The 19,949-nt window shown below is 36.3% G+C and overlaps 1 protein-coding gene across 8 annotated transcripts in view; it reads left to right on the top strand.

The window, feature by feature from the left end:
* Positions 1-19,949, top strand: part of ZNF438 (zinc finger protein 438) — a 171,329-nt gene that overhangs the window by 90,755 nt on the left and 60,625 nt on the right. The gene's annotated exons all lie outside the window — the stretch shown is intronic.

Here is a 19,949-nt window from a genome sequence, read left to right as displayed (position 1 = left end):
ATGTATGTCTCTTTCCAGTTAATTGTCTGCTTTGCTCCCCTGAAGGCAACCACTTTTTTTTACTTCTATCACCATGGGTTCCTTTTGGCAGGCAATATTTTTATTAAGTGTTTTGTGACTACACGACATAACGATCTTCCCATCCTTTACTCAGTTTCTTTATTTGCTGCTGTGTGGCTGCTAAGCAGTGGCCATACATTTTAGTTTTTTTGTTTGGTCTGCTCCCCACTCAAAGATACCAGTTTTCATGTTAGTGAAAACTACTGTAATAAATGGACTCCAAAAAGTATAATAGGTTAAACCTAGTCAAAGTGTACTTATTGCTAATAACCGGTGTATTGAAGGCATTCCTAATCTGAAGGTGACTTTCTGTAACGTGGGCCTCTGAGGCCTCCAGCGGTTGGGGAAAGAGCAGGAGCACACACCTCACATGCTGCAAGGTTCAGGTTGAACCTGAGAACCGACCTTCAGCCACTTGCACTGACATCCCTCTGGGGAAGACTGTTCCTAAGACCACTATCCATAAGTTACCTGGGGTACCTGGGGGAGGGTTTAGAAATGTCGACTCTGGCTGGGCAGCCACTTCTCAGTGACAGCTGCACACTGTGACAGGGGAGAGTAAAGTCGGGACGATGTTGTCTACAGGTTAACATGGTTAATGTCACAGCTTCTGTTTTGTTTCAGTAACATAATACCATTTTGCTTTTCTTTTTTTGTCTTCATGTTACTTCCCTTGCTTTCTTTGTGATGTACTCTTTTATGCCTTTTGAGTGAACATTTTAGCATTTGAAAATAAAAACAATGGTATTGCTATCTCTGTGGTAATGTTCAAAGTAAAAGCAACTGACTTGTTTTTAGATTTTTCTGATGCAATTAAGATTATCTGTGGTCATCAACAGAGACAATGGAGTCTTTTTAAAAAATTCTTTATTTTAATTCCAGTATGGCTATCATACAGTGTTACATTAGTTTCAGGTGTAACACTGAAACAATACAGTAATTCAACAATTTTGCACATGACTCAGTGCTCATCAAGATAAGTGTACTCTTTAATTTTTTTTAACATTTATTTATTTTTGGGGCGCCTGGGTGGCTCAGTCGGCTAAGCGTCCGACTTCAGCTCAGGTAACAATCTCGCAGTTCGTGGGTTCGAGCCCCGCGACGGGCTCTGTGCTGACAGCTTAGAGCCTGGAGCCTGTTTCAGATTCTGTGTCTCCCTCTCTCTCTGACCCTCCCCCGTTCATGCTCTGTCTCTCCCTGTCTCAAAAATAAATAAACGTTAAAAAAAATTAAAAAAAAACATTTATTTATTTTTGAGAGAGAGTGAGTGGGGGAGGGAAAGCACGGGGGGGAGGGCAGTGCTAGAGGAGGGAAGAGGATCTGAAGCAGGCTCTGTGATTACAGCAGAGAGCCCGATGTGGGGCTCGAACTCATGAATGGTGAGATCATGACCTGACCTGAAGTTGGACACTCAATTGACCGAGCCACCCAGGTGCCCCAATAAGTGTACTATTTAATCCCCATCTTCTATTTCACCCATTCCCCCAACCAACCAACTCCCCTCTAGAAACCGTCAGTTTATTTTCTATAGCTAAAAGTCTGTTTCTTGGTTTGTCTCTCTTTTTTCCCCCTTTCTTTGCTTGTTTTATTTCTTAAATTACATATATGAATGAAATTACATGGTATTTGTTTTTCTCTGACTGACTTACTTCACTTAGCATTAGCATTATACTCTCTAGCTCCATCCATGTTGTTGAAGAAAATGGCAAGGGGCGCCTGGGTGGCTCAGGCAGTTAAGCGTCTGACTTTGGCTCAGGTCATGATCTCACAGCTTGGGTGACATTGGGTTCGAGCCCCGTGTCAGGCTCTGTGCTGACAGCTCAGAGCCTGGAACCTGCTTCGGATTCTGTGTCTCCTCTCTCTCTCTGCCCCTCCCCCCACTCACACTCTGTCTCTCTCTCTCTTTCTCAAAAAATAAACATTAAAAAAATTTTTTTTGATAAAAAAAGAAAATGGCAAGAGTTCATTAGTTTTTATGGCTGAATAATATTCCATTGTGTATGTGTGCATGTATATGTATACGTGTGTGTGTGTGTGTGTGTATCACTTCTTTATCCACTCATCTATCAGTGGACACTTGGGTTGCTTCCATAACTTGAGTCTTGTAAATAATGCTGTGATAAACATAGGGGTACATATATCCTTTTGAATTAGTGTTTTTGTATTTTTTTGGTAAATACCCAGTAGTGTGATTACTGGATCTTAGGGTAATTGTATTTTTTATTTCTTGAGGAACTTCCATTCTGTTTTCCACAGTGACTGTACCAGTTTGCATTCCCACCAACAGTGCACAAGAGTTCCTTTTTTTTCCACATCCTCACCAATACTTGTAACTTCTTGTGTTTTTGGTTTTAGCTACTCTGACAGGTGTGAGGCAATATCCTTATACTTCTGATTTGCGTTTCCCAAATGATGAGCGATGCCGATCATCTTTTCATGTGTCTCTTAGCCATCTGGATATCTTCTTTGGAGAGATGTCTCTTCGTGTCTTCTGCCAATTTTTAAATTGGATTATTTGTTTTTTGGATATTCAGTTGTTTAAGGTCTTTATATATTTTGGATACTAACCCTTTAACGGATATGTCATTTGCATGTATCTTCTCGCATTTAGTAGATTGTCTTTTAGTTTTCTGGGTTCTTTCCTTTGCTGTACAGAAGCTTTTAATTTTGATATAGTCTCCATAGTTTATTTTGGCTTTTATTTCCCTTCCCTCAGGAGACGTACCTAGAAAAAATGTTGCTACAGCCAATGTTAGAGGAAATAATTTAAGTCAGTAAAAGATAAGGACCCTGATATTACTTGTATTCAATATAGAATAGAATAGATATCCTACCAGAGATCCTAGCCAGCAGAATAAGGTGGGGGGTGGGGTCATAAAAGAAAAGGTGTAGGAATGGAGATGAAGAAAAACACGCTGTCATTATTGACAAATGATATGTAGAAAATTTCCAGAACTCTATAGCTAAATTCCTAGAGTTAACTAGAGAGTTTAGCAAGGTTTTTGGATGCAAAATTAGTATAGGTAAGCCAATTAAATTTCTGTAGACCAGCAACAACAACAACAACAACAACAAGACAGAGAATATAATTTTAAGAACAATTTATTGTGAAATAATTAACATCCTACATAGCCATGCTCTACTTTCTCAAAACTAAGAAGTTGACACTGGTACAATAATGTTAACTAACCTATGCCTTTATTTGGATTTTCCCAGTTTTTCTACTTACACCCTTTGTCTACTTCAGGATCAAATCCAGGTAGCTGTATCTGTTGAATCCTAATCCAATTTGCAGCTATTCCTTGGCCTTTTCTTTTTAGGGCCCTGTCACTTTTGGAGAGTAATGGTGAGGTCTTTTGGAGACTGGACCTCATGATTTTATCATACAGCATGACATTACTAGTAGTGTTAACCTCGACCAGTTGGTGAAGGTGGTATCTGCTGGATTTCTCCATGGTAGTTACTATAGTAAATGTAATTTTAAAGTTACACAGTTTACAATATAGAATGTAATATACAACACAATGTAAATAACATTTGGATAAATCTTAACAAATAATGTCTATGACCTTTATTGAGAAAACTATAAACTTCTGTTGAACATTAACTATGATCCAATTAAATAGAAACGCCCTATTCATGTATTGGGAGACTAAAGTTTGCAAAGATGTTAATTCTCTTAATGCACTTAGAATCAGATTCCTAACAGATTTGGGGGGTTTTAACATTACTACTACTCACGCTATTATTATTTTTATTGTTGTTGTTATTTTGGTGATACCTAACATTGTAATTCTGGACTTAAAAGATGCTCAACATCACTCATTATCAGGAAAATGCAAATCAAAAGTACAATAAGGTATCACCTCACACCTGTTGGAATGGCTAAAATCAAAAACACAATAAGTAACCAGTGTAAGGAGGTGGAGAAAAAGGAACCCTTGTGCACTTGTTGGTAGGAATGCAAACTAGTGCAGCCACTGTGGAAAACAGTAAGGAAGTTCCTCAAAAAGTTAAAAATAGAATTACCCTCAGATCCAGTAACCGCACTAGTAGTTATTTACCCAAAGAATACAAAAACACTAATTCGAAGGGGTACATGTACTTGTATGTTTATAGCAGCATTATTTTTCAAGAACCAAATTATGGAAGCAGCCCACATGTTCACTGATAGATGAATGGATAAAGAAGTGTGTGTGTGTGTGTGTGTGTGTGTGTGTGTGTGTGTGTGTGTGTAATGGAATATTATTCAGCCATAAAAAGGAATGAAATCTTTCCATTTACAACAACATGGATAGAGCTAGAGAGTACACTGCTAAGCGAAATAAGTCAGAGAAATACAAATACCACATGATTTCACTCATGTACAAAATTTAAGAAACAAAACAAACGAAGAAAGGGAAAAAAGAGAAGAGACAAACCAAGACATAGACTCTTAATTATAGAAAACAAACTGATGGCTACCAGAGGGGAGAGAGATGGGGCATGGGGCAAATAGTGATGGGATTAAGGAGTACCCTTGTCATGATGAGCACCAAGTGATGTATGGAGTTGTTGACTCACTATATTGTACACCCGAAACGAATAGAATACTATGCTAAATATACTGGAATTAAAAACTTAATAAACAAATAAATGAAAAGAAAGAAAAGAAAATGTTATGTGATTATGTTCACAGTTGTAAAAAAGACATTATAATTCTATAGAAAATTATATTTTAAAAGGTCAATCAATAGAATATTGGTGTAACAACTTTTTTAAAGAAGATGATCCAAAAATTACAGAGATACTCCTGAAGAACAAAGTGTTTTTCCTCCTTATTTAATGACAGTATAAAACTAATAATTAAACCAACGTGTTGTATAAGGATATAAAAGTTGGTCATTGGAAAGAATAGAAAATTCAGAAACGGATCCATCTATATATAGAACTCAGATTTCTTTTTTTTTAATTAATTTTTTTTTTACATTTATTTATTTTTGAGAAACAGAGAGACAAAGTGTGAGTGGGGGAGGGGCAGAGAGAGAAGGAGACACAGAATCCAAAGCAGGCTCCAGGCTCTGAGCAAGCAGTCAGCACAGAGCCTGATGCGGGGCTCGAACCCACGAACTGCGAGATCATGACCTGAGCCGAAGTGGGACGCTCAGCCCAGGTGCCCCTAGAACTCAGATTTCTGAGAGAACTGGTATTGTAGATCAGTGGGGAGAGATGGATAGATTTTTAAGTAGATGATGCTGAGGCAAGAGATTGCTCAGATGAAGGAGAATAATACTGGATTCCTATCTCACATCATATACAAGATGGGAAATGGTTAAACTACAACTTTTAAATTAATTATAAGTAAACTTAAAGGTAAAATTTGAAGCAGAACTCAGGAAAGAAGTTGAAGAAAAAAAACAAAACTAGCAGAGAAATGAAAACATAATTGGAAGTAGTGCAAGAAAAAAAGATGGTACGGTAAAATAGTGAGGTCATAGAGATTAGAAATGAGAGAACTGAACCAAGTCAAATACACAGTCAAAGAATGACATAACACCTTGAGATTTAAAATATTCGTGTTTGTAATAGGCCAGAACTGCATCATTTATTAACTTTTCTCATCCTGCTGAGTTATGTACCAGAAATCATAAAGTGATCTATAAATTATTGTAATGATGTATCTACTGATAACTCAATTGCTCAATCACTGGTTGAAAGCAAAGAATGGAAACCACTTGACTTGCAGAGGGATTTATTATCACTTTGTCAGTTCAGGGAAGTTTATCAAGAAAGCTTAACTAAGACTTGCCAAATGATGATTAAAACCTATTACTAGTTTACTTAGAGACACCTTGTTCGACCCAAAATAGTTAGAAAGCGTTGTTGAGAAACACTATTAATTTTAATACATATTCTCCAATATACAGTAAGATTTTAGAGAAATTTTTTGTCTTAACATATGTCTGAAATGTATTTTTAATCAAAACCTTCCAGCTATAAATGTAGATCACTCAATCTAAGTAAAATGATTGTCATTTAATCTAATTGACAAAGCTAGTCTTCAGTTTCAAGTTTATCTTTCAAATCAGACTTCCTCTGTGGGTAAAAGTCCAACTTGACTTTTCAGCTCAAATAAATATGTTAATGTATGTCTCCATGACGACGATCACACAGCTGAATTCTAATTCTAATATAGATAAATAGATAAGGCACAGAGCCTTACTATGCGTTGCCTGGATACAGTAAGATACTGCTGCCTTCAATATTTCTTTGCTTTGTGTTTGCTGAAGTCTTCCAAAGTTGCAATGATTCTTTTACAATAATAAGGATACAGAAGATGTACGGTCCTTAAGTGAAAATGCCCTCACTACTCCTTCATTCTGCTATATATCTGAACTTATAATATACTAGCACAGGCCCACATACTCCATTTCTTAATAAAATATATGTTACTTGTATATATATATATACACGATGAGGGAAGAACAAATCCTTGTTGTACTGCCTCGATTAAAGGGAGGATTTCTATGTTTGACATCCTGGAGAGTTTTTATATTCCAGGGAAATGCACTAGATAGGATTAGTGAGTAGTATGCCTTTCTTTTGTAAAGTGGGAAAAATGACTGTGAAGGAAGGGAAGAGGAAATGAGAAAGAGACTGACCTTAGCTGCAGGTACATTTCCAGAAAGATCAGTAGTAGAAAAGATGGAAGCTGAAGATCTGGAATTTGATTGCCTTAACACTGTCTGTGTGCACATATCTCTTGGGAAGTCTTCATGTAGCCCCAGTGTACCTCAGTTTGTCGACTACTGATACAGAAGACAGGCAGAGAGGATCCATTATATATATAATTGTACACACAATACCCAAGCTAATGAAGCAAAACTAATGCTTAGAGATTAAGCTTTTCTGAAATAAAAGACAACTGGAATCTGAAGATTGAAAGGGCATAGTGTGCGGCTGGGCCTTTTTTAGTAAAGTTGCTTGACTTCAGAAGTCAAGAAAGATTTTGGTGGGGAGCCAGGCAATAGGTCAAGTTATTTATAAGGCAGGAAATTATGTTGGCTTCAGATTTCATCCAGTGCAAGTTTTCATACAATGGAATATACTTAAAAGATTTTCAAGAAAAGAATAGGTAAGAAAGAACTGATCTATTTCTCAAGAAATAGGAAAGAATCGTGACTTTCCAATAGTCTCATCATTGATAGAAAGGATCTGAGACAAGATGTTTGAGAAAATCAACTGCATAAATATACTTGTTTTGCTACTGGTTTGACTTCTTAAACATAAGAATGAAGCCATAAGTTTTCATGATACCAGTCTCCAAAAGTTAGTTCATGATAAGGTAGAATCTTAGACATCAACTTTGCTGATACTATACTACGAGTGGTGTTATCAAAAATCTTCCCCAGAAAGATTTATTTTGCTTTTTTCTAGGCAAAATAAATCAAATCTGTAAAAGACCTTGTATGCTTAAGTTAGGAAAAGTCCAAATATGTTTATGTTGGTGAGGAAATAAAAAATATACCACCACTGTCAGTTTGGAACAAAACTACATAGTTTGTGAGCTGTGGTAAAAAATAAGTATCCTGCATTCCTTTTTGAAAAGCCATCTGAAGAAGTAAAACATATATATTTTTTCAGTTGTAAAGAGGTTTAGTGTCTAAACCAAGTTTTCTACTGCCTATATACTCTGGTATTTCTCTTCATGACTTCTGTGGTTGACAGCAACAGATGACTAAAGTGGAAGTCTGCAATAAGTTTATCTGCAAGAGAGCTGACGGTGCTCTTTGCTCCTGATACTACAGCCAGGGTATTGGACATTTGAGCTGTGAATTGGGTTCTTCAGTTTGATTACCCAGAGGATGGCAACTCACATTCACAGAGCAGATAGACCTGCCAAGTAGATGATGAAGGTTTATTAATTTTACTTCTCTCAGAAGTAAAAAGGATGGTGTAGCAACTTCTTGAGAATAAAGTGCCTATGAAGGAAATAAAAATCAATCCAGAAAAACTTAAGGATATCTAGAGGAAAAAATTAGTAAATAACTAGAGTCATTTTTAGCCTAAGATCAGCAATTAAGAAAGAGCTCAAAGGTATTTTGTTTTCTACCTCATTCATATATGATGAATGATGAAGAATCATTTGATTTGAGTAAGTTACCTTTACCCAAATGTGTTATGTCTTTTGGTCTTGCTGTGAAACCATGAATAAGATTTCTTCAGAAAACATAGAAAGAACTGACCAAAGAATTGCTAATGAGTTAGGGCTCTGTGTCTCACAATTGACTAGGTAGAATTCAGAGCTTATTTCAATGAGAAAATGTCCATTCTTCAGTAAGGTAGAAAGAGACCAGAAGCAAAAGAAGAGTGCAAGCTGGCCAGTGGTATTAATAATGAAGAAAGGGAAGAGGAGGAGAAAGAGTGAAACAGATGAAGGGGAAATTGGAAGAAAAAGTGGTAAAAACAAAAGGCCTCAAACTGAGTCTGCTCCTAATACTGATGAGGCACAGAAAATCAAATCACAGAAACCAAGTAATGATACATTTTAAGTGAATAAGAAAACAGTGTTTACTGATGAAGGGAAGTTGGTTCACCAGTGACCACCAATGTAGAAATGTATTGTGAAAGATACCAAGGAAGAAGATCATACCAATACCAACCTTAATAAAGCAAAAGAAAGGTTTTGGGTTGAGGATAAATTTGACTAAGAAAAGTATATGAAGAAAGCTAAGGCAAAGCATATGGAGAAAAGACTTTAAAAAAGAGAAACCAAGAAGATGGTGGAGAAGAAGGACCCTGAACTCATCCTGACCCACATTTACAACTAGATACCATCCACATCCAAGACAATAAACTGGAGGGTGATCTGAAGACTGATGGAACTGTGTGCACAGATAGGGCAGAGAAATGGGCCCTCATAACAGAGACATAAGGAACACTAATCCCCATAGTATTTGGCTTTAAAAGCCAGAGAGGCTGAATTGCAGGAGTTTGTAAAACCAGTGGGACTTGGAACCTGGAGTTTCAGTAGTCAGTGGACTCAGTAGTGGATGAGCTAAGAGAGTGAGTGGTAGTTGGGTCTCCACCCTTAAAGAGATAGCAGCCTGCATAGAGAGGCAGCATAAAAACAGTTAACACAAAGCCAGGGGCAAAGAGGAGACAGATCTGTTTATACTGATTTTAGAGCATGTTGGGGGACATCTTTGAAAATGAGGGAGCTGGCAGACACCATTTTCCTCCCTGCATAAACACAGCCATCTGTGGGAGGCAGTGCTGCCCAGACAACAGGTACCTAACCTGCTAGCAGCGGGCCACACCCGTGAATTCTCCTGAGGACTCACCCACTCCACGCCTGCTGCCTGGACCCTGGGCTCAGGGCAAATGTTGTTTAAGCCCTGTGAGTACCCTGCCCAGCCACTGATGCACAGCTGCCAGTGTGCATTTGTACCCAGCCACTGCACCATGCCCGGCCTCATCGCCTCACCCCCGCCCTGCCCAGCTGCTCTGGTGCACAGACCCCAGCTGCTACAGCACTTCAGGAGGTTCAGCATTGGACTAGTGGCCCAGTGTAAATTTTGCTAACATCACTGCTCCACTCCCAAGTTCCCTGACAGGTAGAACCCCTCAGAGCTGGCCTGCCTGGGTCCTACTAACACCACAGAGAGCAAGAACAGCCACAACTGGTAGAGAGTCAGTGCAGACGAGTGCACTGAAAGGAAAAGTGACTCAGACACAACAGCAGGGTGTAAACAACATACATAGGATACTCTTCTAAAATGCCAGGTTCTGGTGAACAGGGAACATTGCACTGCAGGGCAATCCAGGACCTCTTCTTCATAAAGTCACTACTTTCAAGAGTAGAAGGCATCGCTGACTTTCTTAACACACAGAAACAGAAGGAGAGGCAGACAGAATGAGACAGAGAAAATTATCCCAAATGAAAGAACAGGACAAGGCCACAGTCAGAGATCTAAGCAAAACAGATATGAGTAACATGTCTGACAGAATTTAAAGCAGTGATCATAAGGATAGCCACTGGACTTGAGAAAAGAGTGGAAGATATGAGTGAAACCCAGAGATAAGGAATAACATAGCAAAAATAAAGAGCTCAATAAACAAAATGAGAAACACGCTTAATGGAATGAACATCAGGATGGAAGAAGCAGAGGAACTTATTAGTGACCTAGAAGACAGAAGACAGAGTAATAGAAATAATCCAGATGAACAAAAGAGAGAAAAAAGAATTATGCAAAATGAGAATGGACTTAGGGAACTTAGTGACTCCATCAGACATAATAACATTTGTATTACAGGAGTCCCAGAAGAAGAGGATAGACAAAAGGAGGCAGAAAATTTAATTGAAGAAATAATAGCTGAAAATTTCCCTAATTTTGGGAAAGAAACAGATATCCAGATCCAGGAGGCACTGAGAATGCCCATCAAAATCAACAAAAGCAGACCCACATCAAGACATAGTGTCATTAAATTGGCAAAATACAATGTACACAAAAATATTAAAAATCAGCAAGACAAAAGAAGTCAGTAACTGGCAAGGGAAAAAGCATAAGGCTAGCAGGAGAGTTTTCAACAGAAACTTGGCAAGCCAGAAGGGAATGGCATGATGTATTCAAAGTGCTGAACGGGGGAAATCTGTAGCCAAGAATACTCCATCCAGCAAGGCTATCATTCAGAATAGAAGGAAAGGTGAAAAGTTTCCCAGACAAACAAAAACTAAAGGAGTTTGTGACCCTTAAACCAGCCCTGCAAGAAATATTAAAGGGACTCTTTGAGTGGAAAGGAAAGGCCAAAAGTGATATAAGGGTGGGATATGCAAAAGTAGTAAAAGCGAATATTTCTGTAAAAAAATGAACCAAGGAACTCACACAGAAGAAAAGGATATAATATATAATAGCATATACCTAAAGCATATACCTAAAACGGGGAAGGGAGGAGAAAAGAACAGTCCAAACTTAAACAGTCATCAACTTAATATAGATTGCTATGTGCGGAAGAGGTTATTATGTACAAACCTGATTGTAATCGTATATCAAAAGCCACTAATAACCATGCAAAGAATAAAAAAAGAAATCCAAATATATCACTAAAGAAAATCTGCAAAACATGAGAGACATGAAAATATCAGAGAAGATCTTCAGAAACAATCATAAAACAAGTAATAAAATGGCAATAAATACATACCTATCAATAATTACTTTGAATAGAAATGGACTAAACACTCCAGTCAGAAGACATAGGGGTGACAGAATGAATTAAAAAAAAAAATCTCATCTATATGTTGTTTATAAGAGACTCATTTTACACCTAAAGACACGTGCAGATTTCAAGTGAGGGGTTCGAGAAACATCTGTCATTCAAATGGATGTTAAATGAAAGCTGGAGTAGCAATACTTATGAGACCAAATAAATTTTAAAAGTAAGACTGTAACAAGAGAAAAAGACACTTATATATATAATAATAAAGGACAATCCAACAAAAAGATAGAACAATTATAAATATTTATGCACCCAACATAGAAGCACACAAATACATAAAAGACTTAATCACAGACATAAATAAATGAATTAATAATGCAATAATAGTCGGGGACTTTAACACCCCACTTACATCAATGGACAGATCATCAAAACAGAAAATCAACTAGGAGACAATGTCTCTGAATGACACACTGGAACAGATGGATTTAACAGATAATTCAGAACATCCAACCCTAAAACAGCAGACACATTCTTTCAAGTGCACATGGAACATTCTCCAGAATAGCTCACATATTAGCCCATAAAACAAGCCTAAACAAATTCAGGAAGACTTAAGTCATACATACTATGCACCTTTTCTGCCCACAATGTTATGAAACTAGAAGTCAACCACAAGAAAAAAGTCTGGAAAGACCACAAATAAATGGAGTTTAAACAACACGCTAATAATCAATGAATGGGTCAGCCAGGAGATAAAAGAAGACAAAAAAGTACATGGAAACAAATGAAAATGACCACATAATGGTCCAAAACCTTTAGGATGCAGCAAAAGCACTTCAAGAGAAAAGTTTATACCAATACAGTCCTACCTCAAGAAGCAAGAAAAATATCAAACAACCTAACCTTACACCTATAGGAGCTAGAAAGAGAACAAACAAAACCTAAAATCATCAGAAGGAAGGAAATTATACTAAATATTAGAGCAGAAATAACTGATATTAAAAACTAAAAAAAAAAAAAAAAAAAAACTAGTAGAATGGATCAATGAAATGAGCTGGTTCTTTAAAAAAATCAATAAAATCGATATACCTCTGGCCAGTCTTACCAAGAACAAAAGAGAAAGGATTCAAATAACACAAATGACAGAGGAGAAATGACCAAGACCACAGAAATACATATAATTATAAGAGAATATTATGAAAAACTACATGCCAAAAAATTGGACAACCTAGAAGAAATGGATAAATTTCTAGAAGCATATAAATTACTAAAACTGAACCAGGAAGAAATAGAAAATTTGAACAGACCAATAATCACCAAAGAAATTGAATCAGTAAATAAAAAACTCCCAACAAACAAAAGTCCAGGTGGCTTCACAGGTGAATTCTACTAAACATTTAAAGAGTTAATACCTAATTCTTCTCAAAGCTATTACAGAAAATAGAAAAGGAAGGGAAACCCACATTCATCTATGAGGCCAGCATTATCCTAATACCAAAAGTGAATAAAGACACCACTAAAAAAGAGCTACAGGCCAATATCCCTGATGAACACGATGTAAAAACCCTCAGTAAAATGCTAGCAAACTGAATCTAAAAATACACTTAAGAAAACTATCACAATCAAATGGGATTTATTTCTGGGTTGTAAGGATGGTTCAATATTCACAAATCAATCAAGGTGATATACCACATCAATAAGAATAAAGATAAAAACCCTATGATCATTTCAGTAGATGCAGAAAAAGCATTTGACAAAGTACAACATCCATTCATGGTAAAAGCCTTCAACAAAGTAGGTTTAGAGGGAACATATTTCAGCATTGTAAAGGCCATATATAAAAAACCATAGCTAACATCATCCTCAATAGGGAAAAACTGAGAGCTTTTCCCCTAAAATCAGGAACAAGATAAGGATGACCACTCTTACCACTTTTATTCAACATAGTACTGGAAGTCCTAGTCCCAGCAAGCAGAGCAAAAAGAATAAAAAGCATCCAAATTGATATGGAAGAAGTAAAACTTTCACTATTTGCAGTTGACATGATAGTATAGTATATAGAGAGAGAAAATTTAAAAGACTCTACCAATTTGTGTAGAACTGATACACAAATTCAGTAAAACTGCAGGATACAGAATCAGCTACAGAAATATGTTGCATTTCTATACACCGATAATGAAGCAGCAGAAAGAGAAATTATGAAAACAATCCTATTTACAGTTGCACTGCAAATAATAAGATACCTAGGAATATATGAATTTTCACCAAAGAGGTGAAGGACCTGTACTTTGAAAACTACAAAACACTGATGAAGGAAATTGAAGATGACACACAAAAAAACAAAAACATTCCATGCTCGTGAATTGGAAGAACAAATGTTGTTAAAATGTCTATACTACCCAAAGCAATCTACACATTTAATGCAACCCCTATCAAAATACCATCAACATTTTTAAGAATTAGAACAAACAATACTAACATTTGTATGGAACCAACCACAAAAGATCCTGAATACCTAAAGCAGTCTTGAAAAAGAAAAGCAAAGCTGAAGGCATCATAATTCCAGACTTGAAGTGGTATTAACAAGCTGTAATGATCAAAACAGTATGATACTGGCACAAAAATAAACACATAGATCAATATAACGGAGTAGAAAACCCAGAAATAAATCCACAGCTATCTGGTAATTAATCTTCAACAAAGCAAGAAAAAATATCCAGTGGGAAAAAGGACAGTCTCTTTAACAAATGGTGTTGGGAAAACTGGACCACTTTCTTATACCATACACAAAAATAAATACAAAATGGATTGAAGATATAAATGTGAGACCTGAAACCATAAAAATCCTGGAAGAGAACACAGGCATTAACTTCTTCGACATTGGCTGAAACAGCTTTTTTCCAGGTATGTCTCCTGAGACAAGGGAAATGAAAGCAAAAATAAACAATTGGACGCACCAAAATAAAAAGCTTCCACATAGTGAAGAAAACAGTCAGCAAAAGTAAAAGGCAACCTACAGAATGGGAGAAGATACTTGCATATGACATATCCAATAAAGGTTTAGTATCTAAAATATAATAAAGAACTGATATAGCTCAACACCCCGAAACCAAAGAATGCAATTAAAAAATAGGCAGAAGATGTGAACTGACATTTCTCCAAAGCAGACATCTAGATGCCCAAAAAATACATGAAAAGCTACTCATCATCACTCATCATCAGGGAAATGCAGATCAAAACTACAATAACATATCTCCTCATACCTGTCAGAATGGCTAAAATCAAAAACACAAGAAACAACAGGTGTTGGCAAGGACGTGTAGAAAAAGGAACCTTTGTGCACTGTTGGTGGGAATGCAAACTAGGGGTAGCCACTCTGGCAAATAGTATGGAAGTTCCTCAAAAAGTTAAAAATAGAACTACCCTATGATCCAGTAATTGCACTAGTATGTATTTACTCAAGAATACAAAAACACTAATTCTAAAGGTACATGCACCTGTCTGTTTATAGCAGCATTATTTACAAGAGCCAAATTATGGAAATAGCCCGCCTGTCCATGGATAGATGAATGGACAAAGAAGATGTGGTGTATATATACAATGGAATATCACTCATCCATAAAAACAAACAATATCTTGCCATTTGCAACAACAGGTATGGAGGTAGAGAGTATAATGCTAAGTGAAATAAGTCAGAGAAAGGTAAATACCACATGATTCACTCATATGTGAAATATTAGAAACAAAACAACAAAGGAAAAAAGATAAACCAAGAAACGACTCTTTTTTTTTTAATTTTAGAGAGCGTGAGTGTGGGAGAGGGGCAGAGGATTTTAGAGAGAGTGTGTGTGAGTGTGGGAGAGGGGCAGAGGAAAGAGAGAGAGAGATTGAGAATCATTAGCAGGTTCCACGCTGAGCGTGGAGCCTGATGCGGGGCTCAATCCTAGGATCACAGGATCATGACCCAAGCCAAAACCAAGAGTCGATGCTCAATCAACGGAGCCACCCAGGCACCCCGAAATAGACTCTTAATTATAGAAAACAAACTGATGGTTACCAGAGGGGAGGTGGGTGGGGAGGTGGGTTAAGTAGGTCATGGGGATTAAAGAGTGCAGTTGTCATGATGAGTACCGGCTGTTGTATGGAATTGTTGAATCATTATGTGGTATATCCGAAACTGATATAACATTATGTTAACTGACTGGGTTTAAAATAAAAACTTAAAAATAAAAGGAAAGCCAAGAGGGATACCTTTAGGGTTGGTGTGATGAGGAGGAAGAATTTGATCCATTCACCTCAAATCCTGATAAATACAAATGCCTGAAGAATCAGATAGTGAAGATACGGAAAATGAAATTATGGATACCAGAAAGAAGCAGAGAATGGGGAAAAGGAATAATTGTGAAGTGGAAGAAGTGAAACAAACAAGTTGCAATAGAAAGAAGGCCAACAGGGAAACCTAAGAGCCTCTGGATACAGGTCTGTCTTCGGCAGAGGACAAAAAACTGTTAAATCTTCTCAAAACTCAAAGCTAAATACTTCTTGCTTTACTCTTCCTGAAATCCTTTGTCATGATTATATGGGTCAGAAGTCAAAAAAGAGTTGGCTTTGGAATAGTTAGGTAACAAAGAGTCTGTGCTTAAAAAGATCTAGACTCTAGGGGCGCCTGGGTGGCGCAGTCGGTTAAGCGTCCGACTTCAGCCAGGTCACGATCTCACGGTCCGTGAGTTCGAGCCCCGCGTCAGGCTCTGGGCTGATGGCTCAGAGCCTGGAGCCTGTTTCCGATTCTGTGTCTCCCTCTCTCTCTGTCCCTCCCCCGTTCATGCTCTGTCTCTCTCTGTCCCAAAAATAAAATAAAACGTTGAAAAAAAAAAAAAATTAAAAAATAAAAAAATAAAAAAAAAAGATCTAGACTCTAGACAACCCTAGACAGAAATGATTATATATCTAACCCCCTTCTTGACCTATCACAGAATATATTCAAAATGAGAGTGGATTAAAGAAATTTCCTTATCCCATTTCCAGCATGTATGCCTTTGGACTCTATCTACTTCTTTATTTTACTGCCAAGTTGTAGAATTCTTGTCACATTTTTAGAAATTCTTATCTTAATATAAAGAATGTACTATGTACTATTAAACAGAATTGCTCAGAATTTTGATTTTTTTAATATTTCCAAATAATGGTGGAGTCCTAATAAATAATGAGTATTTTTGAATTGAGATTATTAATAATAATCCTATTTTCCATTTTTAAAAATATACAATAATTAAGAATACATTAGACAAACGACCTGCAAAATATGTACATTGGAAACAATAAAACATTACTGAAAATTAAGGAAGACTTGAATAAGTGAAGGGAGATGACATGTTCATGGATTGGACTCTCATTTAGAGGACAGTTTTCCCCAAACTGATCTATAGATTGAACATAATACCTACCATGTTCACACAGGCTTTTTAAATAAAATTGGCAAGGTGATTCTAAAAGCTATATGGAGATGTCAAAGATTGAGAATATCCAAAACAATCATAAAATCATAGCTCGAGGCCTTGACTTCATAACATAACTATGCACTACAATAGCCAAAACAGTGTGGTACTGCTATGAGGATCAACAAACAGATAAATGTAGCTGAAGAGAGAGGCCAGAATAGACCCACAGTTATTTTGTCATTTGATTTCAAAGATTTAAAGCAACCCAATGGAGAGGAAGGTTCTTCAAGAAACAGTGCTGGAACAACTGTATATCCATATGGAAATAAAAAATCTTAATTCCTACCTTTCACCATGCACAGAAATTAATTTGAGATGGATTATATTACTAAGTATAAAAGGTGCAACCATAAGGTTTTTAGCAAAAAAAATCAGACACTACCTTATGACTTTGGGGGTCATTAATACTACTTATCAATAAAATGAAACAAAGTACTAATACCTACAACCACATGGATAAATCTCATTATACTAATTGAAGTCTCATACAAAAGAATATATACAGTACAATACTACTCCACTTTTATGAAGTGCTAGAGCAAACAACTTTTATGAAGGAAAAGAATAGATTGGTTGTGTCTGGGGAGTGGGGGAGGAATTGACTGGGAAGGATTATGAAGGAACTTTCTTTGAGGTAATGGTAATGGTTTGGATTACAAGGCATATGCATTTGTAGAAACTTATGGAATGATACACTTAAGATTGGTACATTTTATTTTATGTAAATTTTTACTTCAAAAGAAAGGAAAAAGAGCTTTAAAAACATCACAGGGAGAGAGGCACCTGGGTGGCTCAGTCTGTTAAGCAACCAACTTGATTTCGGCTCAAGTCATGATCTCCCAGTTCCTGAGATGGAGTCCCACATTGGGCTCTGCACTGACAGTGCAGAGCCTGCTTGAGATGCTCTCTTTCTCTTCTCTCTGCCCCTCCCTCATGCGTGCTCTCTATCTTTCGCTCTCTCTTTCTCTCTTAAAATAAATAACCAAACACTAAAATAAAATGATCACAAGGAGATACTATTTTATATCCACCAGATAGGCAAAAGTGTTGGAAAGGAAGTAAAGCATCCTGACCTCTCTCACCCTTGCCAGTGGTAGTGTTAATTGTATCAACCATATAAAGCGGCTTGTCAGTATCTGATAACTCGAGCATATACCAACCAGACAATTCCATTATGAGGCATAGAAACTCTTGTAAATGTATACAGAGAACATATATTACAATATTCCTAGAAAACTGCAAAGAACTCAAGTATCCATTAGCAGAAGGCATAAATTGTCCTATATTCAAACATATCATCATGGATAAATCCCATGAGCATATAAGAATACTCACAATATGATTCCAACCAATATAATTTCACCCAAAATCTTTAAAAATTACATAATATGTTGATTAGGGATACATTTCTTATAGAGGAAAGGAAAGACAACAAATTCAGTATATATATAGGATGAAGACATGGCAAGGAGGATTAGAATAGGAATGAAAAAGGCCATAAAGGCGACTTCAAAGTTACTAGTAATGTGTTATTCCCTAAAGTGGCTAGTGGGAAGAGTGCTTATTTTATTATTTTTCTTTATAACTTACATGTTAACATATTATTTGCTATATATTGAATATTTAATAATTTCATGAGAAACAAAATATACATTTTAAAGTTAAATAATCTAAGAATTTTTCATTAGCAACAATATAACATGCAAGAATTAAGAAGTGAGCCATTTATTCAGATATTTATCAAATGCCTGTACACAGCCTGGTTAGGGATGTGACATTAGTTAAGTCCTCATTTGGAGGCTACCATTTTGATAGCTGTATCTTAAAAATGAATTTAAAAACCACTGAAATCTAAAGTGATTATAATCTTACACAGGACCAGCTTTAACCTCACTCCCCTAATCCTACTCCAGGGGATTTCTGAAGACATGCTTTTATGAATTGTAATGTCAGTTGAATTCATCATTGACCAGTCATAAATATACCTTATATTCAGGTCATGGAGAATCTCTCCCATAATTTATTTTCTTGAAACTTAGCTATGATAAAAGTTGTCAGGATGCTGTGGCTAACACGTAGATCTTACTGTTCTTTTGTTGAATCTTAAACATTTTTGAGGGATTTATAGATTTTTCATTTCAACATTTCCTGCAAAATCTGTGAATATTTTTTATTAAATCAACTTCCAGAAACTAAAGGTTGAACTCTGTAGCTCTAACGTGGTCCTGAGTTTGTAGCTTAAAATTAAAAGGCCTTACCCCCAACCCTTTATTCTTTATAAGTATTCAAACATTCCTTTGGATGCCAAATAATAAATTCATAGTGCTACATATCCAGCAAGATGACAGTCTGGTTGCCTATATGAAGTACTTAAATATACCCAATTGCAATTCCAAAGCCTTATTGCTTCATTTATCACAGGAAGTGCCAGAGTTCTGAAATATTTTGTAAGAAAGCTACTCTACTTGCATGAATTCTCATAGGAATGACCAAGAATATTATGCCAATTCAATCCTAAGTATTGAAGTTAGGATTCTAAGGAACGTTTAATGGTATGATTTATTTTCTTTCTTAAACTTTATAAGGCACAAAACAAGATCCTATCCTTTCATATTGCTTTTTATTTTTAAAGCATCTGAGTGATGATAAAAATCTCAGTTTAAGAACTGTCAGATGATTTATGATATTTCATTTATTTTTCAAAGGATTGGGGTGTCACCAGTAAGCCTATTAGAATTGTAGGTTTAAAGTTCTTCAATTTTGAAAAAGACCAGCTGCATAAACAAGTGTGTTAGCTTTGTAATTTAATTCTGTGTAATTTTTTTTAATACTTCAAAGTACCAAAAGGAAGCAGTTCTTCTTAGGTCATAAATACTTGTTTATGTCATTATGATCTCAAACTTTCAAGTAGATTTCAAGTTCTACTTTTTACAATATTAATATGTTTTTATTGCATTCTTTAAAACCTCAAGACATTTCTCCCTTTGTCAGCCTAAATCTGCCTTTCTTCATGGGCTGACACCAACTGAAGTGGAATGTAGATAAAGTGGACGAAGATTACTTTTAAAAAATTGGAATTCTGTAGTCATGGATAGACAATCTAATAACCGTCTTTGAGAATGCGCATCTTAAAGCTATTTTTATTAAACTTCTAATTTTGGGATAATTGTAAATTCACATTTAGTTATAAGA

The sequence above is a fragment of the Panthera onca genome, chromosome B4 (genome assembly GCF_046562875.1).
Source record: "Panthera onca isolate mPanOnc1 chromosome B4, mPanOnc1 haplotype 2, whole genome shotgun sequence".
Lineage (NCBI taxonomy): Eukaryota > Metazoa > Chordata > Mammalia > Carnivora > Felidae > Panthera > Panthera onca.
The sequence above is the reverse complement of the archived record's forward strand: the minus strand, read 5'-3'. Positions and strand labels throughout refer to the sequence as shown.